General features: G+C 47.5%; 1 protein-coding gene and 1 long non-coding RNA gene across 2 annotated transcripts in view; both read left to right on the top strand.

The window, feature by feature from the left end:
* LOC121005745 (zinc finger protein 729-like) overlaps positions 1 to 26,878 on the top strand; it is a 456,628-nt gene that overhangs the window by 234,259 nt on the left and 195,491 nt on the right.
* On the top strand, positions 510 to 21,496 carry LOC121003596. The gene is made up of 3 exons (XR_005779538.1): positions 510 to 562; positions 21,181 to 21,324; positions 21,454 to 21,496. It is a non-coding gene; the product is annotated as an uncharacterized LOC121003596 (long non-coding RNA).

The raw sequence follows: 26,878 nt of genomic DNA, 5'->3' as shown, positions 1-26,878 counted from the left end.
AGAGTCTCACACACAGAGCAGATAAACATGGTCATGTGATCTCCATGACTCCTCCCACACCTGATCACATGGTCATGACATCATCACAGGTCCTGTACCTTCTCCTGCAGCACAGCCTGACTCCTCCCACACCTGATCACATGGTCATGACATCATCACAGGTCCTGTACCTTCTCTTGCTGCACAGCCTGACTCCTCCCACACCTGATCACATGGTCATGACATCATCACAGGTCCTGTACCTTCTCCTGCAGCACAGCCTGACTCCTCCCACACCTGATCACATGGTCATGACATCATCACAGTGGTTTTACCTATTGCTGCAGCACAGCCCGGAGCCTGACTCCTCCCACATATGATCACATGGTCATGACATCATCACAGGTCCTTTTCTTCCTCCTGCGGCACAGCCTGGAGCCTGACTCCTCCCACACATGATCACGTGGTCATGACATCATCACAGGGTTTTACCTACTCCTGCAGCACAGCCTGGGAGAAATGAGAACACACAGGACGGTCCGTGGTGAAGGATTATCGGAGGAGGAGGAGGACACGCCCCCCGGTAAGTGGAGCACTCACCAGATCCGCACATCTGGGGCTGATGTTGGCTTCTTATTAGCACTGACAGAAGTTGTAGTCAGCTGTCCAGTTGGAAGCGGCGATAAATGACACCAGATGGGCACAAAGTGGGAGGAGGGGCACCTTTCACTGATTTGGATAAGTAACTGGTGTGTTTAAGGGGTTAAATGAATTTGGGCCGGTGATCTGGCACTGCCAGCATACAGAGGGCGATGCCCGGCATCAGAGACAGTGGAGGTCAGGTTCCGGGCACAAGACCTGGCACCACAGTGGCAGAGGGGCACTTCTCACTGGATAAGTAACCCATTAGACCCTGTTAACCCTGTAACTGCTGGTGTCAGCACTAAGTGTTTGGGAAGTAAAGCAGCAGAGAAGAACCTTCCAGAAGGGGCCGGTTATGGGGGATGAAGGCAGACGCCTCTGTCCTATCTAACGGCCTTTTACACAGTCCAATATCCGACGCCACAACCGCCGCCTGAGATCCGCGCTATGGCGCACGTTCAGCCCAGAATTCTTTCTGCCTAGCAGTGTTCGCGGTGACGTCACTGGCACTAATGGGCGTAGTCTGGAATACCGCCTAGAGCAGCGCTAAGGCCCGCCCATAGTGATCATTGGGATCCACTGGGTCTGATACAAATCCTCTCACCTCTGGATGAAGTGAAGGCTGTTCGGCAATGTTTGTACTTGAAGAGTTAAACTGCGTCCTTGTTATTTGCCTGTTTATTTCAGATCTTGTCCATTTCTTTTTATAGCTTTTTGTACATAGAAATGACATCAGAAAGAATAAGCAATAGTCCAGATATAGGAGTCCTAGCGAGTATGGTATACAGAGATTAAAGTAAAGTATCTGAGTGCGCCGGAGAGTGGGAGGTATGAAAGATACACGGGATCTCTTCCAGAGGACCATGCTATAATGGAGTGAGAGCAGAAGAGCAAACCTTCCTGGACCACGTGAGAGAAACTATCCGTAGGTGAGGGGATGGGGTGGGCTTCTCTGAGGTGAAGACTGAAGTGGCGGGGTTGGAGTGAGCGAAGTTCAGAATGAAAGGTGTAGTCGCGCGATATGCTACCCAGTCGGCCCAGGTCTTCTGAGGTCTGTGATCCGGTCTCCCAGTGGGCCCAGGTCTTCTGAGGTCTGTGATCCGGTCTCCCAGTGGGCCCAGGTCTTCTGAGGTCTGTGATCCGGTCTCCCAGTGGGCCCAGGTCTTCTGAGGTTTTTGATCCGGTCTCCCAGTCGGCCCAGGTCTTCTGAGGTCTGGGATCCGGTCTCCCAGTCGGCCCAGGTCTTCTGAGGTCTGGGATCCGGTCTCCCAGTCGGCCCAGGTCTTCTGAGGTCTGGGATCCGGTCTCCCAGTCGGCCCAGGTCTTCTGAGGTCTGGGATCCGGTCTCCCAGTCGGCCCAGGTCTTCTGAGGTCTGGGATCCGGTCTCCCAGTCGGCCCGGTCTTCTGAGGTCTGGGATCCGGTCTCCCAGTCGGCCCAGGTCTTCTGAGGTCTGGGATCCGGTCTCCCAGTCGGCCCAGGTCTTCTGAGGTCTGGGATCCGGTCTCCCAGTCGGCCCAGGTCTTCTGAGGTCTGGGATCCGGTCTCCCAGTCGGCCCAGGTCTTCTGAGGTCTGGGATCCGGTCTCCCAGTCGGCCCAGGTCTTCTGAGGTCTGGGATCCGGTCTCCCAGTCGGCCCAGGTCTTCTGAGGTCTGGGATCCGGTCTCCCAGTCGGCCCAGGTCTTCTGAGGTCTGGGATCCGGTCTCCCAGTCGGCCCAGGTCTTCTGAGGTCTGGGATCCGGTCTCCCAGTCGGCCCAGGTCTTCTGAGGTCTGGGATCCGGTCTCCCAGTCGGCCCAGGTCTTCTGAGGTCTGGGATCCGGTCTCCCAGTCGGCCCAGGTCTTCTGAGGTCTGTGATCTGGTCTCCCAGTCGGCTCAGGTCTTCTGAAGTCTCTAGAATCTTAGTCCATAAAGGCTGGATGATAATAGGACATGACCACCACATATGTAAGTAAGAGCCCTGCGACCGAGAACATTTCCAGCAATTGTCATCACTAAGACCCTTCCCTTGTCTCAGTCTGACTGGGGTGAGATACCACCTGGTGAGTAGTTTTGACGCGTTCTGTTGGAGTCTTGTGCATCTGGAGATACCACGGGAGAGGCGGTATAATTGTGCTATCTCGGATTTTGTCCAGGTCGTGTCGACATCTCTACTCCGTTCTTTAATATATTCCCTGTCTAAAGGGTGTTTTATCTTTTGGAGACTTTGGAGATCTGTGATAGTAGATGGTTTGGGGGTATCTTAGCAGCTATCAATTCTTCAAATTGGGTAAGTTCTCTATTGGGGTTAGTGTTTGTGAGATCTGATGTGAGCGCTCTGTATTGAGTGGAATGACGTTCAGGCTGAGGGGTCTAATGACTCTACCGTGTCCAAGAAATCCAGGACGTGTATGGAGAGACCTTGTCCATTTCTATAGGATGGAATGAGACCGGTCTGGAAATGTCTGTGGAAGGCTTTGTTCATTTTATCTGATAGACTGAGCAAAGACCGGTCTGAAATCTGTACCAGGTGTTGTCTCATTTATTAGAGGACAAGGACTTGGTTGTAAATGTGTGTACGGGAGGGTTAGCATTGTCTGTATAGTTTGTCTTCGGATTCAGATTTATTGCTGATCTGAGAATTGCCCGCTCCAAGGCCCAGAATAATACCAGATAAATAAGGTATACACAGTGACCATCATGGATTACATACTCTAGGTACATTCCATTAGGGCAGGGGCGGAGAACCTTTTTGCTGCTGAGGGCCATTTGGATATTTGTAACATTTTTCTGGGGCCATCCAAAATTCTCAACTTAAAAATGTGACTGCTATATTTGGTCTAAAATAGAATTGACTTAGGGCACTTTCACACTAGCGTTAAAGTTTTCCGGTATTGAGTTCGGTCCTAGGGGCTCAATACTGGAAAAAAACACTTCAGTTTGGTCTCAATGCATGGTGCCATATGAGCTATAATACATATAATAAATAATACATAAATCTTATATTAATAAATAAATACAAACTCAAATTGGCCGTGGTCTTTTATGGGTTACAGGGTTACATAAATATAATACTGCTGATAAACACCATAATAATTAAATAAATAAATCACCAATAAATAAATACTCATTTTAAAATTCATTAATTCCACAAATTATCCCCCCAGCAAAGCTGGGTGACTAACCCCCCTTCAATATCAGACCACGACTTCTTCATTAAAAAAAGGGGAGGGAAGGGCGGGACGACGTCCTCTTCATCCAGGCTCCGCGGCGGATAAGCTCCGGACCTGCTGAAATCCTCTTTAAATAATCAAATCTTCCCGCCCAAGAATATCAACCTCCAATCAGGAACAGGCAGAAAACAGGTACCTCAGCAACAGGTAAGCAACCAGGTACCAATCAGATTCCTCAATTAAAATCACCTCAGGAAAATGTAAAAGAACATATATTTAAAACCAAAAGGCGGGAAAATGATAAAATATAAATTAGCTTAACCCTTACACTACTGCTCAATGGCACCATGGTGGGCATTCAGTATAACTTCTGTGCCCACTATCATGGTACCATATGAGCTATAATACATATAATAAATAATACATAAATCTTATATTAATAAATAAATACAAACTCAAATTGTGGTAGAAATTGGCCGTGGTCTTTTATTAAGGGTTACATAAATATAATACTGCTGATAAACACCATAATAATTAAATAAATAAATCACCAATAAATACTCATTTTAAAATTCATTAATTCCACAAATTATCCCCCCAGCAAAGCTGGGTGACTAACCCACCAGACATGAGGGAATTATCCCGCATGTCCCCCCCTAAAAACCACGGCCTTCTCAATCATGTCCTGCAGACCTGAATTAAATATATCATTTCCTATATCAGACAAATGAACCAAATCATTCCGATAAAGGCCTGTAACAAAACCTTCCAGTTCGGTATGTCTTATGGACCAACCATTCAGTTTAGGAAGAAATTTTTCTAAGTTTCTATTAATCCTCTTCCTAATTTTTTCCATAAAACCAAACTGCTCCCCTCTCCAAATTAATCTAGGTATAATTTCCGAGAATATCAGTGTTACATCAGGCAACATAGACTTAATAGATAACATATCCGATTTCATATAATCTAACAAATCTAAGGTTTTAATTTTGCCTAAATCATTACCACCAGCATGAATTATTAAAACATCTGGATGTGGTAATGAAACCAACTCACCCCTCAAAATCGGAATGATTTGGCACCATTTTAAACCCCTGAAACCCAACCAAATAATGGAAATAAAACAAGAACCAAAACAGTTATTTTTAAAATAATTACGCTCCGCAGCCCTTCTTTCTGCCCAGAACACAAAAGAATGGCCCAGAATCCAAATGACCATCTCCTTTGGACCTGAAAAAGATCAAAATCATTAAAGAACCAAATTAGGCCTAATATATAATTTAAATCTGCTAGATTCCCATCGACCAATTTTCTTAATTATCGCTTCATTTAATCCCAGGCCGGCAGCAACTGTTGCCGCGCCAATTCGGAAAGAATGAGACGAATAATTCTCTTTACTTAGATTCAGAATTTCTAAACATTTTTTCAATACAGCATTAAATTGATAAATTGTTAGCACTGACCCATCCTCATGAATCAAAAATGACCCTTTGTTCTGCGGTCTAACTCTAAGAAAATCGCCTACTGTTTTTACTGGGCAAAGCCGAGATTCGTTCAACATAGCTAATTTAATCCATGAGCCTCTCGCCAACTGATCCGTTTTTGATTTTCTAATAAAAATTTCAACAAAGTTACCAACTAATTTAACATCACTAACCTCTAATGGTGACACAGACCTTCTATTGGCTGCTACTAGCTCTCCTATCCGTAATGCCCCAAAAAATATCACCACAAAAGCAGTTTTAAATAAAATCGCTTCAAAAATTGAATATGTACACCTGTCTAATACTGACACTAAAGACCCGAGTAACTCAAAAGTTATTGGTCGTCTAACATCAGCTTTTATAAACGACCTTCTAACACCTTTCAAAAATTGTCTCACTATAAATTGATTAGAAAACGACTGACGACCAGCTAATTTATAAAAGAAAGACACATACCCGCAACCGATGAATGTAAAACTGAATAACCAAAACCTTTATCTAACAGGGAACACAGAAACTGAAAAAATACATCCAAATCAACAATAAAACATGAAACATTAGAAAATAAACAAAACTGACACCATCTCTTCCAAGCTAATGAGTATACTTCCCATGTACGCGGAGCTACAGACTTCTTAATAAAACTGTTGACTACATCCGGATAAGATCCCACACTCGCTTCGGGCACGGAATTCCAGATTTCTCTGCCTGTGGAACTAGATAAAAGAATCTTTCCCACTGCGCGCGGGAAAGTGAATCAGCTATTTTATTATCCTTACTAGTAATATATTTAGCTTTCAACCAAACATTAAGCTCTAAACAACAATAAACCAAATAACGTAATAATCTAACAACTACTTCTGAATGAGAAGACAAGCAATTAATTGCAAAGAGCACACCCTTATAATCAGTAAAAATCAAAACTCTCTTATTCCTAAAAACATTACCCCAAATGACTAAAGAAACCACTACAGGAAATAATTCTAACAACACTAAATTTTTATTCAAACCTAACTCAATCCACCAATCAGGCCAAGGTTCAGCAGACCATTGGCCATTTAAAAATGCACCGTAACCCCATGAACCTGAGGCATCCGTAAATAAACCTATTGAGCCTGCCTCCTGGAATTCATCCTGCCAAGCACAACGACCATTAAAGTGAATTAGAAATTCATCCCACACTGCTAAATCGTCTTTAAGAACTCTGGTGATCCTAACATGTGCATATGGAGATTTTAACCCCTTCGTCGCCATATATAACCTTCGGGAAAAAACACGACCTACCGGAATAACCCTTGACGCAAAAGCCAGTACACCTAATAAACTCTGTACCTCTTTCAGCTGGGCTTTCTTTACTGAAACAATTTTCTTAATTAACAATCTCGCCTTCTCAATTTTTTCCATAGGCAACCTAACTTCCATATTAACTGAATCAATTATAATACCTAAAAACTCGATCACCTGACCAGGCCCTACTGATTTCTCTTGTGCTAATGGAATACCAAAATAATGACAAATTTGAGAAAATCCTTCACATAAACGAGAACAATCATTAAAACTACCAACAAATAAAAAATCATCTAAATAATGTATAACATTCATGGAACCCAACTCTTTAATAACAACCCAGTTCAAAAAGGAAGAAAAGTACTCAAAATAAAAACAAGACCAAGAAAACCCCATTGGCAAACATTTATCAAAGAAAAATTGACCATTAAAATGAAAACCTAATGAATTAAAACCTATCGGATCTACTGGCAAAAGACGAAAAGCGGCCTTAATGTCTGCTTTCGCCATAAAACACCCTTCCCCAACAGAACGTATAAGAGAAACGGCATCATCAAAAGAAGTATATGCTACCGACGCTAAATCCTTATCCAAAGAATCATTCAAAGACTCCTTAGCTGGGTAAGATAAATGGTGAATTAATCTAAACTCATTGGGATTTTTCTTTGGAACAATTCCTAACGGGGATACCCTAAAATCGGAAAAAGGTGGAGAATTAAAAGGACCAGCTATCCTACCCTCCCTCAACTCTTTAACAATCTTATCCTCAACCACATCTAAATGCTTCTTAACTGATGGCAAATTATCATTTATTAAACAACCTTTCCCAGTAAATTTTGGTACATAAAAACCATTAACAAAACCTCTATGAATTAGCTCCGCCTTCAGACGGTCTGGAAACAAATCTAGCCATGGGAGCATTTTTTCCTACTTCACTGGTGTCTGCGCTTTTTGAAAAATCTCTGTTTGATTGATTTTGTACAGCGGATTGGTTAGATTTTTTAAAACACCGAAAAACATGCCTGTATCTACAATTGTTCAACCATCTGCATGCAGACTCATTGTATGCGAAACAAACACCTTTTTTCGCAACCGCACCAGACACCATTGAATTAAATGGCCTACTCTGAAAACCACTCTTTTGCGGCAACATTAGACTAAGCCAAAGACCCACGTCCTTAGAACCCCAACTCATGTTACTATGTACCGCTAATTTCTGACGAAAAGTCTCATCATATGTAAACCATGCGAAGCCCCCGAAATTGCGGTATGCTTCCAAAATGGAGTCCATATGCTGAAACAGACCAACACTACTATTAGGATGCTTTGCACAAAATACTGAAGAATAAATAAAAAAGGCCTGCAGCCAATTATTAAAAGATCTTGGCGCAACCCTCTTCCTTTCCTCCTCCTTCTCAAATGCTTTCTTCTCAATTTTAAATGTATCTTTTGTAGAAGGGAGCAACGATAAAATATCAATGTACTCCCTCCTCCAAATTTTTTCCTTTACTGACTGAGACAAGTGAAACCCCAAAGGAGAGCCGTCACACGTCAACGCTTCCTTTAAACAGGTCTCACTTATGCCAGCCCCATTATCTAAAACTACAGTATTAGCTGACTTATTACTACTTAGAATATCAACACCTGCATCAGCTGAAATATCCTTCCACACTGATGCAGGCTGATCTACTGTAACAGGCGCACTAGCTGCAGCCCATGGAGGACATAGGACACAGGACACAGGACATAGGACTCTGCCTCAGATCTGCACCCCCCAGCCTCAGATCAGACTCCCATCAGGTTCCCCCAGCCTCAGATCAGACTCCCATCAGTTTCCCCTAGCCTCAGATCAGACTCCCATCAGGTTCCCCTAGCCTCAGATCAGACTCCCATCAGGTTCCCCTAGCCTCAGATCAGGTTCCCCCAGCCTCAGATCAGACTCCCATCAGGTTCCCCTAGCCTCAGATCAGGTTCCCCCAGCCTCAGATCAGACTCCCATCAGGTTCCCCCAGCCTCAGATCAGACTCCCATCAGGTTCCCCCAGCCTCAGATCAGACTCCCATCAGGTTCCCCCAGCCTCAGATCAGACTCCCATCAGGTTCCCCCAGCCTCAGATCAGACTCCCATCAGGTTCCCCCAGCCTCAGATCAGACTCCCATCAGGTTCCCCCAGCCTCAGATCAGACTCCCATCAGGTTCCCCCAGCCTCAGATCAGACTCCCATCAGACCCTCCATTAGCCTCAGATCAGCCCCTATGAGACCCCCATCCAATCAGACCTCTGATCAGACGTTTAAAATAAATAAAAACTCTCCAGCACTGGACGCCGCTGCCACTCGGCAGATTCACTCTCCCTTCCTGGTCTTCTTCCCGCTGCGCTGTACTGTGACCTGACAATGCACAGCATAAAGTCATAGAATAGTGCCCGTCTACTGTATGTGTCAGGACACAGAGCGGGGCTGGAAGAAAGCCAGGTTAGGCAAAGTTCACACGAACGTGTGTGACCAGTGCCCGTTTTTTATGGCTGACATGAGGGGCTTATGGCTGACATGAAGGGCTAATGGGGGCTTATGGCTGACATGAGGGGCTAATGGGGGGCTTATGGCTGACATGGGGGGCTTATGGCTGACATGAAGGGCTAATGGGGGCTTATGGCTGACATGAGGGGCTAATGGGGGGCTTATGGCTGACATGAGGGGCTAATGGGGGGCTTATGGCTGACATGAGGGGCTAATAGGGGGCTTATGGCTGACATGAGGGGCTAATGGGGGGCTTATGGCTGACATGAGGGGCTAATGGGGGGCTTATGGCTGACATGAGGGGCTAATGGGGGGCTTATGGCTGACATGAGGGGCTAATGGGGGGCTTATGGCTGACATGAGGGGCTAATGGGGGGCTTATGGCTGACATGAAGGGCTAATGGGGGCTTATGGCTGACATGAGGGGCTAATGGGGGGCTTATGGCTGACATGAGGGGCTAATGGGGGGCTTATGGCTGACATGAAGGGCTAATGGGGGCTTATGGCTGACATGAGGGGCTAATGGGGGGCTTATGGCTGACATGAGGGGCTAATGGGGGGCTTATGGCTGACATGAAGGGCTAATGGGGGGCTTATGGCTGACATGAAGGGCTAATGGGGGCTTATGGCTGACATGAGGGGCTTATGGCTGACATGAAGGGCTAATGGGGGGCTTATGGCTGACATGAAGGGCTAATGGGGGCTTATGGCTGACATGAGGGGCTAATGGGGGGCTTATGGCTGACATGAGGGGCTAATGGGGGGCTTATGGCTGACAGGGGCTAATGGGGGGCTTATGGCTGACATTGGGGGGGGGGGTTTATGGCTGACATTGGGGGGGGTGTGTGGCTGACATTGGGGGCTGATAGATGGCTAAAGGTTTGGTGGTTGATCTGAGCCATTGGGGGTCTAATCTGAGAGGTCTGATTAACATTGGGGGTCTGATTGCTGGTCTGACCTGAGGTGTAATGAAAAATATTTTTTTCTTATTGTTCTCCTCTAAAACCTAGGTGCATCTTATAGGGCGAAAAATACGGTACAGTGCAGCAGAGACCAGTGCAGCAGAGACCATAGTCAGTTTATATAGTCATTATATAGTTTTATATATTTTAATATGCACCTTTGTGTTTTGTTATGCGCGTGAATCAGTCGGGCCCCCCCCCCCCCTAAGCCCCGCCCCAGAACTCCGCCTACCCCCCCCCCCCCCCAACCGGTCCCTGGGAAAGTTGTCTCGCATGAAACCGGTCCATGGTGCAAAAAAGGTTGGGGACCCAGCCTCAGATCAGACTCCCATCAGGTTCCCCCAGCCTCAGATCAGACTCCCATCAGGTTCCCCCAGCCTCAGATCAGACTCCCATCAGGTTCCCCCAGCCTCAGATCAGACTCCTATCAGACCCTCCATTAGCCTCAGATCAGCCCCTATGAGACCCCCATCCAATCAGACCTCGGATCAGACGTTTAAAATAAACAAACGTAACTCTCCAGCTCTGGACGCCGCTGCCACTCGGCAGATTCACTCTCCCTTCCTGGTCTTCTTCCCGCTGCGCTGTACTGTGACCTGACAATGCACAGCATAAGGTCATAGAATAGTGCCCGTCTACTGTATGTGTCAGGACACAGAGCGGGGCTGGAAGAAAGCCAGGTTAGGCAAAGTTCACACGAACGTGTGTGACCAGTGCCCGTTTTTTATGGCTGACATGAGGGGCTTATGGCTGACATGAAGGGCTAATGGGGGCTTATGGCTGACATGAAGGGCTAATGGGGGGCTTATGGCTGACATGAGGGGCTAATGGGGGGCTTATGGCTGACATGAAGGGCTAATGGGGGCTTATGGCTGACATGAGGGGCTAATGGGGGGCTTATGGCTGACATGAGGGGCTAATGGGGGGCTTATGGCTGACATGAAGGGCTAATGGGGGGCTTATGGCTGACATGAAGGGCTAATGGGGGCTTATGGCTGACATGAGGGGCTTATGGCTGACATGAAGGGCTAATGGGGGGCTTATGGCTGACATGAAGGGCTAATGGGGGCTTATGGCTGACATGAGGGGCTAATGGGGGGCTTATGGCTGACATGAGGGGCTAATGGGGGGCTTATGGCTGACAGGGGCTAATGGGGGGCTTATGGCTGACATTGGGGGGGGGGGTTTATGGCTGACATTGGGGGGGGTGTATGGCTGACATTGGGGGCTGATAGATGGCTAAAGGTTTGGTGGTTGATCTGAGCCATTGGGGGTCTAATCTGAGAGGTCTGATTAACATTGGGGGTCTGATTGCTGGTCTGACCTGAGGTGTAATGAAAAATATTTTTTTCTTATTGTTCTCCTCTAAAACCTAGGTGCATCTTATAGGGCGAAAAATACGGTACAGTGCAGCAGAGACCAGTGCAGCAGAGACCATAGTCAGTTTATATAGTCATTATATAGTTTTATATATTTTAATATGCACCTTTGTGTTTTGTTATGCGCGTGAATCAGTCGGTCCCCCCCCCCCCCTAAGCCCCGCCCCAGAACTCCGCCTACCCCCCCCCCCCCAACCGGTCCCTGGGAAAGTTGTCTCGCATGAAACCGGTCCATGGTGCAAAAAAGGTTGGGGACCCAGCCTCAGATCAGACTCCCATCAGGTTCCCCCAGCCTCAGATCAGACTCCCATCAGGTTCCCCCAGCCTCAGATCAGACTCCCATCAGGTTCCCCCAGCCTCAGATCAGACTCCTATCAGACCCTCCATTAGCCTCAGATCAGCCCCTATGAGACCCCCATCCAATCAGACCTCGGATCAGACGTTTAAAATAAACAAACGTAACTCTCCAGCTCTGGACGCCGCTGCCACTCGGCAGATTCACTCTCCCTTCCTGGTCTTCTTCCCGCTGCGCTGTACTGTGACCTGACAATGCACAGCATAAGGTCATAGAATAGTGCCCGTCTACTGTATGTGTCAGGACACAGAGCGGGGCTGGAAGAAAGCCAGGTTAGGCAAAGTTCACACGAACGTGTGTGACCAGTGCCCGTTTTTTATGGCTGACATGAGGGGCTTATGGCTGACATGAAGGGCTAATGGGGGCTTATGGCTGACATGAAGGGCTAATGGGGGGCTTATGGCTGACATGAGGGGCTAATGGGGGGCTTATGGCTGACATGAAGGGCTAATGGGGGCTTATGGCTGACATAAGGGGCTAATGGGGGGCTTATGGCTGACATGAGGGGCTAATGGGGGGCTTATGGCTGACATGAGGGGCTAATGGGGGCTTATGGCTGACATGAGGGGCTAATGGGGGGCTTATGGCTGACATGAGGGGCTAATGGGGGGCTTATGGCTGACATGAGGGGCTAATGGGGGGCTTATGGCTGACATGGGGGGCTTATGGCTGACATGAAGGGCTAATGGGGGCTTATGGCTGACATGAGGGGCTAATGGGGGGCTTATGGCTGACATGAGGGGCTAATGGGGGGCTTATGGCTGACATGAAGGGCTAATGGGGGCTTATGGCTGACATGAAGGGCTAATGGGGGGCTTATGGCTGACATGAGGGGCTTATGGCTGACATGAGGGGCTAATGGGGGGCTTATGGCTGACATGAAGGGCTAATGGGGGCTTATGGCTGACATGAGGGGCTAATGGGGGGCTTATGGCTGACATGAAGGGCTAATGGGGGCTTATGGCTGACATGAGGGGCTAATGGGGGGCTTATGGCTGACATGAGGGGCTAATGGGGGGCTTATGGCTGACATGACGGGCTAATGGGGGGCTTATGGCTGACATTGGGGGGGGTTTATGGCTGACATTGGGGGCTGATAGATGGCTAAAGGTTTGGTGGTTGATCTGAGCCATTGGGGGTCTAATCTGAGGTCTGATTAACATTGGGGGTCTGATTGCTGGTCTGACCTGAGGTGTAATGAAAAATATTTTTTTCTTATTGTTCTCCTCTAAAACCTAGGTGCATCTTATAGGGCGAAAAATACGGTACAGTGCAGCAGAGACCAGTGCAGCAGAGACCATAGTCAGTTTATATAGTCATTATATAGTTTTATATATTTTAATATGCACCTTTGTGTTTTGTTATGCGTGTGAATCAGTCGGTCCCGCCCACCCCCTAAGCCCCGCCCCAGAACTCCGCCTACCCCCCCCCCCCCAACCGGTCCCTGGGAAAATTGTCTCGCATGAAACCGGTCCTTGGTGCAAAAAAGGTTGGGGACCACTGGTTTAGGGTGGTGGGACAGGAAAGATATGAGAGATGGGAAGTAGGCCTGTTTTGCTTCAGCGAGTGAGGATTTGTAAATGAGGAGGGATTGCTTGTATGCGGTGAAGTGATCCTTAGAATGGGATTTCTTCCATCGCCGCTCAGCAGCCCTGGAAGCTTGTCTGAGTTTTTTGGTCAGGTTGGTGTGCCAGGGGTGTCTGTTGATTTTTCGGGTTTTGTTGTATGTAAGGGGGGCAACAGTGTCCAGAGCTGTACTTATTGTGGTGTTATACAGGGTGGTGGCAGTGTCTGGGTCTTGGAGGGAACAAATGGTAGAGAGTGTCAGAAGAGAGTCAAAAAGCAAGTGAAAGTCAAGATGTTTAAGGTTCCTGCGGGGAGGGGGGGGTGTTAGTGTGTGGACCGGGGGAGCAGCAGAAGAGACGAGTGAAGAGGTGAGTATGTTGTGGTCTGATAGGGGGAGAGGCGAATTAGAAAGGTTAGATAGGGAGCAGAGGCGGGTAAAGATAAGATCCAGAGTGTGATCCAGAGAGGCGGCCGAGTGGCAGGTGTCAATAGGGATGTTGAAGTCAACCATGATAGTGGGGATGTCGGCAGAAAAAGTGTAAAAGCCAGGTGTTAAAATGGTCAAGAAAGATGGTGGCTGGGCCTGGGGGGGCGGTAAATGACAGCTACTTGGAGGTTGGAGAGAGAGAGTAGATGCGAACAGAGTGTACTTCAAATGAAGTGACTGTGATGGAGGCTGGCAGTGGAGTTGGGCTGTAGGAGCAGGTGTCTGATAGGAGAAGACCAACTACACCGCCATGTTTGCAGCCGGGGCGGGGGGGGGGGGGGGGGGGTGAGTGAAATGAAATCCGCTATAAGAGAGTGCAGCAGGGGAGGAGGTGTCAGTGGGTGTCAGCCATGTTTCTGTGAGACCCAGAAAGGAAAGTTGATTGATGTAGAGGTCATGAATGTCAGACAGTTTGTTACAGACAGAGCACACAATCCTTAATGCTCCTGCAAGAGGAACCAAAGGAGCAGGGGTCAGGGGACTGGTTATTAGGTTTAAGGGGTTGCAGAAATTTGTAGAAGGAGATTTGTGTTGGGACGTAGAGGTAATAGTGGGGATTTGCTCAGGGGGGGGCCTGGATTTGGAGAGATATCACCAGCAATAAGGAGAAGCAGAGAAAGTGTTAGTAGGTGAGAATAAGAGAGGGCAGGAGGTATGTGTGCGTGTTTGGGAAGGAAATATTTTATGTGTCCAAAGAGGTTTGTGCAAGCGGTCAGATGAGAAGGTAAGATGGAGGGAGAGATGAATATTGTCACGATCAGTGTGTGGGGAAAACTCCACACTGAACACAGGAGGGATGGGGAACAATAACTGGGCCTAGAAACTAGGGAAGAAACAGGTCACCTCATAGACAACCCTAATCCTGGCCCTGACTACCTATCAATATAACAGACCTTGAAGGTAGGAATATTCATAAGCAGTATACCTAGGCCCTGATTTCCCTATAATGCCCTAGAATAAGTATATGACCAGAGACTACCCATTCCTCCCCAGATGGACGAATGGAAGTCTCTGTCTCAGGCCCAGATACAACAACAAGGAATATAACAAATACAAACGCGGCACTTAACTTATGTAGAGATGGAAGAACAGGAAAACCAGAGACGACCTCACACCAGCTCAGCCAAACTGAAATGAAGCTATCTACCGCATAGTCAGAAGGGTGGGGTGAGACTATAAAGGGTAGAAGTGATGACCACTGAGCAACAGCTGAGAAAAGGGAAGTGGTCATTAACCCTATCAACACTGAATAAAGAGAAATCAAGGAGGCAGTTAGATTCCTCCACGCTCAACCAAGTCTCTCTGATCTCCGGACACCAGTCACCTGAGGGACCGTGACACGTTTAAAGACATGGAGCAAGGAACTCTGGGAAAGCGGGATCACCCATAATGCCATGCATGCAGCCAATCAGCAGCCAGCCCTGTGATGTCACTGCCCTATAAATAGCCTCAGCCATCTTGGATTCTGCCATTTCCCAGCGTACTTAGTGCAGGGAGAGACGTCAGCAGCCCAGGGACAGTGCTAGGAAAGACTTAATTGTGTTGAAAAAATGATTAATAGGTGCAGGGAAAGGATAGGGAGGAATCATTCCACAGCATTTATGTAGAACAAGGTTCAGTAGGGGAGGTTACAGCCTGGGTAATAGGAACAATCCTATTACACCTTGCTGCACTGACTCAGGATTCAAATTGCCATTATACAGCTCTGTAATTCCAGCAAACCGTTCTTGTTATTGGGGTGCAAGTGCTGTTTGATACAGCCATTAACAGGGTTTATTACAAGGAAATATTTCTACAGTAAGTCTTATTTGCCCTTTTGCAGTTATATGTTCTAAAGCCCTTTTTGCCGTGTATTAGTGGCAAAAGAAAAATATATTTGCAGTTTTTTGGGGTGTTTTAATTTCCTTTTTATTTAGTTGTTTCAGCTAACATTATGTCAGACAGAGAAGTTCCAGGCCCTGCACAGGGGAGTGGTAAAAGCCTAAATGTTTCTGGCGCAGGCACAGGTCGCAGCTGAGTAAGGGGTCATGGTAGCAGGAGTCACTTCCAGAGGCCTGAGCTCCCAGTGTCATCTAGCGGTCGTGTCTTGACCAGCTACCCATGGTTCTTGAATGGTTGACTCTCTCTTCGACTTCGTCGCAAGTGACATCAGACACCCCCAGCCAAGAGTCGGTGAGTTCCTCAAATTGAGATTAGGTGGTCACTAGGACCTAAGCGTAACTTTGCAACCTCTCTGACTAATGTTAAAACTCAAACTTTTATTTCGCTATATTAAAAGTACCAATAAACTTCTTGGGAACATATGTTAAAAACCTCAGGAGTTGAATAAATCAGGGACATATACCACTTGTATTGATATATCTATATGTATATTCGCACTCCGTGCTCATACTAGCTTGAGGGATTGTCCACCCTCTGAGTGTCCAAATTTATTCAGTGAACACACTGGTCAACTCCTGCCTAAAACTTCAGTCCTGTGTCCCTACATGTTTCGCCGAGCCTCTCGGCGTCTTCAGGGTAAACTGTACAGTGATTTATTCAACTCCTGAGGTTTTTAACATATGTTCCCAAGAAGTTTATTGGTACTTTTAATATAGTGAAATAAAAGTTTGAGTTTTAACATTAGTCAGAGAGGTTGCAAAGTTACGCTTAGGTCCTAGTGACCACCTAATCTCAATTTGTTGCATCACAATAGCGTAGCAACCTCCTGAGGGATTATTTTGTTTGTTATTTTCAGCTGGGTTCCTCAGACACAACCCTTAGTTGGCATGGTCCTGGAGCAGGCCCTGTGCCCTCACCTGTCCTCAACCTGCCTCTGTCCTTTTCCCCAGCCAGAAAAGTTATGTATGCTGTGGGCTCAGCTCCACTATACAGCGAGGACGAGCTACTAGAGAACAGTCAGCAGCTACTGCCCAGCCAAGATCTGGAGGAGACATCCACCGCTTCCTCCGCTAGGCAGGCAAGTAGTGATGAGGAGAGTGGCGTGGGAGCTGGTGTTGCGAGCGGTCAGACTCCTGATTCTAAGCACGACACCTGTCATCTGCATGACTCCCTGTATTATTTCTCTAGCACAGAATACTCCCTATGCGTGTTACTGCAAGGCACAGTGTTCTACACCACTATAAAGGCTTTCTGCAGCCCGGAAATAGCCGTTTTTTAACGCAATTCTGCGTGAATAAATTTGGATCGAATCAAATATTTTCAAAAAATTCAGCAAACTGCCCAAATTGAATTTTTTTTAAATTTGCTCATCTCTAAATATAACATAATATATCATACGACTTTATTGATTCAGAAGGAAATTCCAACCTCACTTGCCAATACCTGATGCATCAGACTAGATCATTCTGGGTGCCACACAAAAAAGACCTGTTTCTTCTGGCCACCTGCTTCAGCCACTATTCTGATTTTACCTTCCACCTGATGCCACACACCTGCTTCCATCTTCTCCTACTGCCATTTTGTGCTGTTACTACCACTGCTGTTGCCTCACACCTCATCCACTCTGTGACAGGGCCACTGTGCTGACTCCTTATGCTGTTGCCACCTCACCACTCTATCACTAGGCCAATATGCTGACTCCTCAATGCTGTTGCCACCCTCCCCACACTGTGACGGGGCCATTGTGCTGACTCCTCATGTGGTTGCCACCTCACCACTCTGTGACTGACCACTATGTTGACTCCTCAATGCTGTCGCCACGCTCGCCACTCTATCCCTGGGCCACTATGTTGATTCCTCATGTGGTTGCCACCCTCCCCACCCTGTGACGGGGCCATTGTGCTGACTCCTCATGTGGTTGCCACCCTCCCCACCCTGTGATGGGGCCACTATGTTGGCTTCTCTCGCTGTTGCTACCTTCTGTGACGGGGCCACTAGTGTCCCTGTTTGGCCTTGTTGACATCACTGTTTTTACCCTTCTTCTTATCTGTCTGTAATGTAAAGCCCCACGGATCCTGTCTTTGGAGCATCCGTAAGGCCTGTATCCCTATTTTGCATCAGGATTGACTGATCATTTGGGAGCCAAAAGCAGGAGTGGGTCCAAAACACAGAAGACATGCAAATATTCCAATCACGTGTCATCTCTGTTTTGGATCTACTCCTGTTTTTTTTTTTTTTTTTTGGCCTCAGCAATACTGATGAATTTCTGAGCAAATGCTGACCGACTGATGGTGGAGGCATAAAAGACAGAATCCGTTTTTTTGGGGGGTTCTTATGTCGGATCAGAAGAAGAGTAAAATAAACAGTGACGTCAGCACAAACTTACTGCTGACACCCTCTCCTCTCTGTCATGGGGATACTACTTGTATCAGCGTGTAACAGATCAGGTTCTGTAGAAGTCCATGTGGAATCAGCTGTTGACGCTGTAAAAGGAATGCGCTCTTTTAGTCTATGGTAGAATCTTGGGCCACTGCACGGTTCTTTATACCTGGCATTGACCTGTAAGGCTGAGTTCACACTTCAGTTATTTGGTCAGTTTTGGCCCCGTGACTGCCCAAATAAGTGACGTGTGCAGTGATTCTAGGAGCGACGCCTGTCATACTGACTCACAGTATTATTTCACTACCACAGCAGACTCCCTATGTGTGTTACTGCACGGCACAGTGTTCTACACCACTATACAGGACAATTCACTCATCTCTACCCAGAATATGATCGGACCAGGCTGAATTCCACTGTCTCTGATGCGGGTCATCACCCTCTGTATGTTGGCAGTGCAAGATCACTGGCCCCAATGCATTTAACCCCTTAAAACATCAGTTACTTATTCAAATAATTGGACACTGATGAGGCTGAAGTTTTTTTTTTATTCGTCAGTTTCTTAGTCGCATCTCTTGTATTTTTGTTGTTTTTTTAATGAGGAGAATTTATCATCAGTAATAATGTTGCAGTGAGCGTCTCGAGGGGAAATCAGGTAAAAGCGGCATTAACATACAAAAGACGGACACAAAATGGGCAGAAAAGTGTGATTTAAAGACTGAAATGAATTCGGGCACTGATCTCACACTGGTGACATACAGAGGGTGGTGCCCGCACCATATGCTGGGGAGTTCAGCCCAAACAGGTTCTGGACACAAGAACTGGCAGCAAAGTGGACAGACGGACACTGTCGCTGATGTCAATAAGTAACAGATTTTTTTAAAGGGTTAAATAAATTTGGGCCAGTGATTAGCTCAAATTATGTGGGGCATCACCCTCTGTATGTTGGCAGTGTGAGATCAGTGGCCGAATTCATTTAAATATGACACGGCTATGGGGGCGCTGTGGATGTCACTGCTATGGGGGCGCTGTGGATGTCACGGCTATGGGGGCGCTGTGGATGTCACGGCTATGGGGGCGCTGTGGATGTCACGGCTATGGGGGCGCTGTGGATGTCACGGCTATGGGGGCGCTGTGGATGTCACTGCTACGGGGGCGCTGTGGATGTCACGGCTATGGGGGCGCTGTGGATGTCACGGCTACGGGGGCGCTGTGGATGTCACGGCTACGGGGGCGCTGTGGATGTCACGGCTACGGGGGCGCTGTGGATGTCACGGCTACGGGGGCGCTGTGGATGTCACGGCTATGGGGGCGCTGTGGATGTCACGGCTATGGGGGCGCTGTGGATGTCACGGCTATGGGGGCGCTGTGGATGTCACGGCTATGGGGGCGCTGTGGATGTCACGGCTATGGGGGCGCTGTGGATGTCACGGCTATGGGGGCGCTGTGGATGTCACGGCTATGGATGGCCGGTATGAAGCCGGGTAATTCTGCTAGATGATAAATATATTAACAGGCTCCAAAAAGATATAGAAATAATAACGGAGAAGAAGTGCGCAGGTCTCCAGTGTGAGGCGCTGACGAGACAGAAATCGTAGAACGGCAAAAGGAAATTCACAAGTAAACTGACTGAAATAAACAATAGTAAAATCACCAACCCATATGACAGACATCTGTAGGGGATGTGTCCTCCCCGACGTGCGTTTCCGCTGCTGCCTTCATCTTGGGGTTGGTGCTGCTGTGTGTGAGAAGCCTTCACTTATTTATTTGGCGCATGCGCATACAGGAAGGAAGGAAACACTGTTCCCAATGCCAAGAGAATACAAAGGAGGCAGAACAGGAAGTGTTCGTCTCGTGCTCACCACGCCAGCACAGGGGAGGAGGAGCCAAGCAGAGTGCAGCGCATGCGCACATGAGGAGGAGTATTAATGCTCCATATTGGAGAAGGGCAGAATGACCCGGGGAAACAGGGAGAGATTCTGGAATTCCTTGGATTTCTTCATTCAATCCCTCCGGTGTCAGAGTCCGCATCCTGACCCTCCAAAAGGCTCTTAATATTGAGGACCTATCCTCAAGATAGGTCATCGGTATCAGATTGGCGGGGATTCGACTTCCAGCACCCCCACAGGTCAACTGTATGAGGAGAAGGCGTGCGCCGTCTCCTGTCCTGCTCGCTGCTGTCGTGTCTATGGCAAGCAGGAAGAGAGACGGGAGACGGCAGCAGAACACAGCGTGTACCTTCTCTTCATGCAGCTGATGGACTGGGGTGTCGGACCTCCCCCTCCTTCCATCCCGATCTGATATTGATGACCTCCGCTCACCTATGATCTCGATGCGTTGCTGGATCCTATAGTTCTCTCGTGTGCCGGCACACTTACTTGCGCGTGTGTAGTAGGGATACGGGAACGCCGACTTCTGCTGTTTCAGTGTCCGGAATGGTATGAAGGATAAGCTTATTCCTCTCAATAGGTTGGTGCCGCAATTACACTCGATGGATTAATACTGCAGTTACAGCAGACGCATTTCCAAACTGTACGTTTTGTTCCTGTAGTATAAAAATGAGGGACCAATCGCTCCTTATCCGGAGCTGTGCTGATATCAGAACCTGGGCCGGACCGTGTCAGGCTGTTTTTGTAGTATTCTAGTCATTCACAATGCACACCCTGCGGTTTCTTCAGTTGTTCTATATACCAACAAATAAAACATACAAATGATCTAGATTATAAAATCCAATATATAGAAAATACTAAACATCAAAGTTGATCAACAAGTCATAAAACTGGGAATAAAAAAAAATATCTAGAATAAAATGTAGTGTAGAAGGGCTAATGTGATCTTCATTCCGGGGTGTTAGTTCACTCTGCATGTCTGTCTGCATTTTATTCTATATATTTTTTTTATCAACTTATGTTTTGTATTTTATATATATTGGATTTTATGACATATCATGAATGTGCCTTGACCTCACACATGTTTCGATCCATATAAAAAGGGAGAACACAACATCTACACTTTATTATCTCCTCCCATGTCTCCTCTTATCTCCAGTTATTGTATTTTACATGAGATTTTGTAGGATTTTACATTGTCTCATCTTTTCTCCATTCAGGTTCCTACAATATAGGATCCACTCAGTGGAGATCTTCTGTATAAGATCCTTCTCCTGATTGACCCGACAAGAATGGACAGGGACAAGATGGCGGAGAGTATGATAAATCTCACCCTAGAGATCCTCTTCCGGCTTACTGGAGAGGTGAGAGATTCTGATGATGTCATATTACATCATCTTATCTATGTTACTAACAGATGGACATGACTGGAGAGGTGAGGGACTCTGGAGATGTATGGAGTGATAGTTATTACTGTGTCTCTCCATAACCAGGACTACACAGTAGTGAAGAAGACCTCTAGTGAGCGCTGTCAGGCCCCTGTGTCTGAAGGATGGGGAAGAACCCTGAGCCCAATCATGGGGCCTCCACCTCACCCCCTGATACATGAGGAAATCAATAGAGAGAAGATCCTAGAACTCACCAACAAGATGATTGAGCTGCTGACTGGAGAGGTGACACTGCTGGGAATGCTGAGACATTATACAGGAACACTATGAAGGTATCTGGGTGATGACTGTATCATTGTGTTGTCAGGTTCCTATAAGGTGTCAGGATGTCACCGTCTATTTCTCCATGAAGGAGTGGGAGTATTTAGAAGGACACAAAGATCTGTACAAGGACGTCATGATGGAGGATCACCGGCCTCTCACATCACCAGGTAAGACATGACTAAATACACCCGTCCTCTCATTATATGTATGTAAGGAATGAATTCAGTCACTGGATGTGTTTCCTACAGATAAGGAAGAGATAACAACACCGGAGAGATGTCCCAGTCCTCTTCTTCTACAGGATGGTTCAGAAGAATGTCACAATGTCCCACAGGATGAGCAGGTAGATGGAGATAAGGTCCCATGAAATGTCCACTATGATCTGTAGAAGGCTGTGAAGATCTTGTCTTCAGTTTTGTTTTATCCACCAGTATTATATAATTTATCCTTGTGTAATGAGAAAGATGGAGATGGCAGGATTACAGCTGACCATAGACGTTACATTTTGTCTGGATCTTCTCACTATTTTCTGCCCGTATATACTTTTAAGATGGCCTTTAGAGTTGAGCGAACACCTGAATGTTCGGGTTCGAGAAGTTCGGCCGAACTTCCCGGAAATGTTCGGGTTCGGGATCCGAACTTTGCCCCGAACCCCATTTAAGTCAATGGGGACCCGAACCTTTCGGCACTAAAAAGGCTGTAAAATAGCCCAGGAAAGGGCTAGAGGGCTGCAAAAGGCAGCAAAATGTAGGTAAATCCCCTGCAAACAAATGTGGATAGGGAAATGAATTAAAAGAAAAGAAAAATAAAATAAATTAAAATGAACCAATATCAATTGGAGAGAGGTCTCATGGCAGAGAATCAGGCTTCACATCACCCACCACTGGAACAGGCCATTGTCAGATATTTAGGCCCCGGCACCTAGACAGAGGAGAGAGGTCCCATAGCAGAGAATCAGGCTTCATGTCATAGCAGAGAATCAGGCTTCATGTCACCCAAGAGAAATCAGATAAAGGACGGCTCTGCCTCCTGGTTTGGGATGGCCAGGTGCACCTATCTGATGTCGCACTCAAAGCACCAAAGTAATATATCAAATGTAAAGATGGGCACTCTAATATCCGGAACCACCAGGTGATATATTCTTAATATTTATTCAAGATAAAATCAATGGCATAAATAACAATATCATAAAACAAAAGCAATAATCCAATGTCTAAAATAGGCCTGAATACACTATAGAATATAATAAAACTAATATCTGATATAATTTAACTATAATAGCCGCTGAAAATAAACGTTAAATTGTTGCGAGGTAGATAGAGCTGGTATTGAACTGCCAAACTCCTGTTGCAATGGTTAAATAGGTTGGGTTAGTATTCAATAGGCACCTGCAAATAATATATATATAATCCCCAAGTGGTGTGTTTCTCATACACTAAGCAAAAGAAATATATAAAACGTGAAATACAATGTAGCAAAATGTTCCAGGTGAAATATAATCCAGATAGGTCCAAGGGAAAAAAAGAGATAAAAATAAACGAGAATACTTGTGATCACTTCTTAATCGTGCAAAAAATCCTATTTAAAGTATATGGTGTTACTGTGTTTGGATAGGTAATGATCAATCACTAGTTAAAGTGCATATGCTGTCCGTATTCAACAGGAGCTTTATAATGGCAATTCCGCAAATGTAGCTGATACCTTCGGGTATAGATAGTCCGTATTATACACTCTCCACAGTCGACCAGAGGAAAAAACATGCAATACGAAAAGTTAGCGGTCGCTGCTGTTTGTAGTGTTACTCACACTTGGTGATGTTATCCGGTCTGTAGCGTGGCTGCGAAGAAGGCTTACCTCGTGTGTGGGATAAGAAGGTACCTTACTGGTGTATCTGGACTGTATAGTCCACTTTCGCTATTGTCCGCAGTTCACAGGTCTCACTCTGTTTGAGTCGTAAGCACAGTCTGGGCTTGTGTCATGGTCTTACCTTCTTGCTGTTCTCCTTCGTTTGACATGTGCTGGCGGCCATCTTGGTTTCTGGGTTTCTTGTAGCCTTCCACCCTGCGGCTCCTCCTTCCCACTGGGAGGAGCTGGATGCCTAGCTCATATATATAGGAGGTCTGTGGCTTCAGTTCCTTGCTTGGTCCTCTTGTGTTCACATGCTTCTAAGACTGCTGCTGCTTCTGGTTCCTGATCCTGGCTTCGTCTGACTACCCTGCTGGTTCCTGATCCTGGCTTCGTCTGACTACCCTGCTGGTTCCTGATCCTGGCTTCGTCTGACTACCCTTCTGGTTCCTGACCTCTGGCTTCGCAAAGACTCTGCTCGGTTTCACCATCCGTTTGGACTTTTGCTTTACAGCTTTATTTTCAATAAAGCCTTCTTATTTTCACTTATCTCTTGTTGTACGTCTGGTTCATGGTTCCGTGACATTAGGACCAAGCCATGAATTCTGACGGTACAGGGCCATCCTCGCTACCCATGCTGGTTGCCAGACTTGATCAGCAGGATCACCTGTTGGGTCGGTTCGCTGTGGTGTTGCAAACCCTGCTTGAACACACGGCTCATTTCGCTCCCGTTGCCGATGGGTCGGTTGTCGCTCCTGGGCTCGCTCCTACTGCCGCTCCGGTTGTTGCGCCAGAGTCTACCCCGACACCTGTTGTTGCGCCTGCGGTGTTTCGGGGTATGACCGGTTCTGCCCCTCTTCCACAGCGCTTTGGGGGAGAGCCAACTCAGTGCCGAGGTTTCCTTAACCAGGTGGGCATTTATTTCGAGTTGCTGCCACATGCCTTTCCCACTGAGAGATCAAAGGTGGGCTTCTTGATCTCGCTGCTCTCGGACAAGGCCTTGGCCTGGGCCAGCCCTTTATGGGAGAACAACAATCCGGTGGTTGCCGAGTTTTCCGGTTTTGTTGCTTCTCTTCGGAAGGTATTCGATGTGCCGGCTCGTGCTGCCTCTGCTGCGAAGCTCCTTATGTCCATCAGACAGGGTTCACGATCCGTAGCTGAATACGCCATTGAGTTTCGTACCCTGGCAGCAGAGGTGGGCTGGAATAATGAGGCTCTGGTCGCTGCTTTCTCTCATGGTCTCTCGGATGCCTTGAAGGATGAGGTTGCAGCTAAGGACCTACCAGTTGAGCTCGAGACTCTTATTTCTTTCCTGATTTTGATTGACACCAGACTCAGGGAGAGACCTTCCTTTAAGGAGAACCTGCGGAGGTCTTCTAACAGATTGGTGCCTACGTTTGCTGTCCCACCCGTGCCTCCCTCTCCTCCCACGCCTCCTGGGGATGACTTGTCTGGGGGTGAACCCATGCAGCTGGGGTTTGCTCGCCTGTCCGAGGGGGAGAGGGCACTCCGGAGACGCGAGGGCCGATGCATGTACTGTGGTCTCGGTGGGCATTTTCGGTTGGCATGTCCGAACCGTCCGGGAAAATGCTCGTACCTGAGATCCTGTCGGGGGCAGATCTTGGGTGGAGTCTCCTCGTCCCCGGTTTCCCGTGTTGACAAACCACTGATCACTGTTGTCCTCTCCTGGGTCGGGGGCTCGGTGACGACCCAGGCGTTGGTGGACTCTGGTGCTGGTGGTTTGTTCATTGATAGTGTGTTCGCTGCCGCCAATTCCATTCCTCTGCAGGCTCGAGGTTCCCCACTGGCTCTTGAGGCGATAGACGGCAGACCCCTTCTGCCGCCACACGTGACTCATGAGACCCTTCCAGTGGGGATAGCCATTGGTGCCGTTCACAGAGAGTCGGTCTGCCTCCAGGTTATTTCGTCTCCACACTACTCGGTGGTCTTGGGGTACCCCTGGCTCCAGAAGCATAATCCGACTTTCGATTAGAGATCGGTCGAGATCCTCTCGTGGTCACCGCAGTGTGGGGCTAGTTGCATCCATGGGTCTGTCAAGTTGCTGTGTACTTCCTCGGACTCTCTGTTGCCTCCTGAATACGAGGAGTACCGGGATGTATTCGATAAGGTGCGCGCGGTTGCCCTACCTCCGCACCGCCCATACGATTGTGCCATAGAGTTACAATCTGGTGCCGTTCCTCCTCGTGGCAAAGTCTATCCACTGTCGGTAGCGGAGAATGAGGCCATGGAGGAGTACGTGAGGGAGGCGCTTTCACGCGGACACATTCGCAAATCTTCGTCCCCGGCAGGGGCTGGATTTTTCTTTGTGAAAAAGAAGGGCGGTGAGTTGAGGCCTTGCATAGATTACAGGGGTCTCAATCGCATCACGATCAAGAACGCTTACCCGATACCCTTGATTTCCGAGCTGTTCGATCGCCTTAAAGGGGCCACGGTCTTTACCAAACTCGACCTGAGGGCGGCATATAACCTGGTAAGGATCAAGGCGGGCGATGAGTGGAAGACCGCGTTTAACACCAGGACCGGTCATTATGAATCCTTGGTTATGCCCTTTGGGTTGTGCAATGCGCCCGCAGTCTTTCAGGAATTCATCAACGATGTTTTCCGTGACCTGTTGCAGCAGTGTGTGGTGGTCTATTTGGATGACATCTTGGTATATTCTGAATCCATGGAGGCCCACATTCTGGATGTCAGACGAGTGTTGCAACGGTTACGAGAGAACAAGCTGTTCGGTAAGCTTGAGAAATGCGAATTTCACCGATCCCAGGTAACCTTCTTAGGTTACATCATTTCCGCTGAGGGGTTCTCCATGGATCCTGAGAAGGTTTCGGCTGTCTTACAGTGGCCCCAGCCCAGTGGTCTTCGTTCCCTGCAGCGCTTTTTGGGCTTCGCCAATTATTATCGGAAGTTCATCAGGGACTTTTCCATGCTAGCCAAGCCTCTCACGGATCTGACCAGGAAGGGCAGTAATTCCCAGGTCTGGCCGCTCGAGGCCATCCGAGCTTTTGAGGCCCTAAAGTCCGCCTTTGTGTCGGCTCCGATTCTGTCGCATCCCAACCCTGGGTTGCCCTTTGTCCTCGAGGTAGACGCTTCTGAGACGGGAGTAGGCGCCCTTCTGTCTCAGCGTAGAACACCAGAGGGTCCTCTGCTTCCTTGTGGGTTTTACTCCCGGAAACTGTCTTCCGCGGAGTGCAACTATCAGATTGGTGACAGGGAGTTATTGGCCATCGTGCAGGCCCTTAAAGAATGGAGGCACTTGCTCGAGGGTTCGGTGGTTCCGGTTCTCATCCTGACGGACCACAAGAATCTGACCTACCTTTCTGAGGCCAAGAGATTGACACCA

This window comes from Bufo bufo, chromosome 6 (genome assembly GCF_905171765.1).
Source record: "Bufo bufo chromosome 6, aBufBuf1.1, whole genome shotgun sequence".
NCBI lineage: Eukaryota > Metazoa > Chordata > Amphibia > Anura > Bufonidae > Bufo > Bufo bufo.
This window is presented reverse-complemented; position numbering and strand designations above follow the sequence as displayed.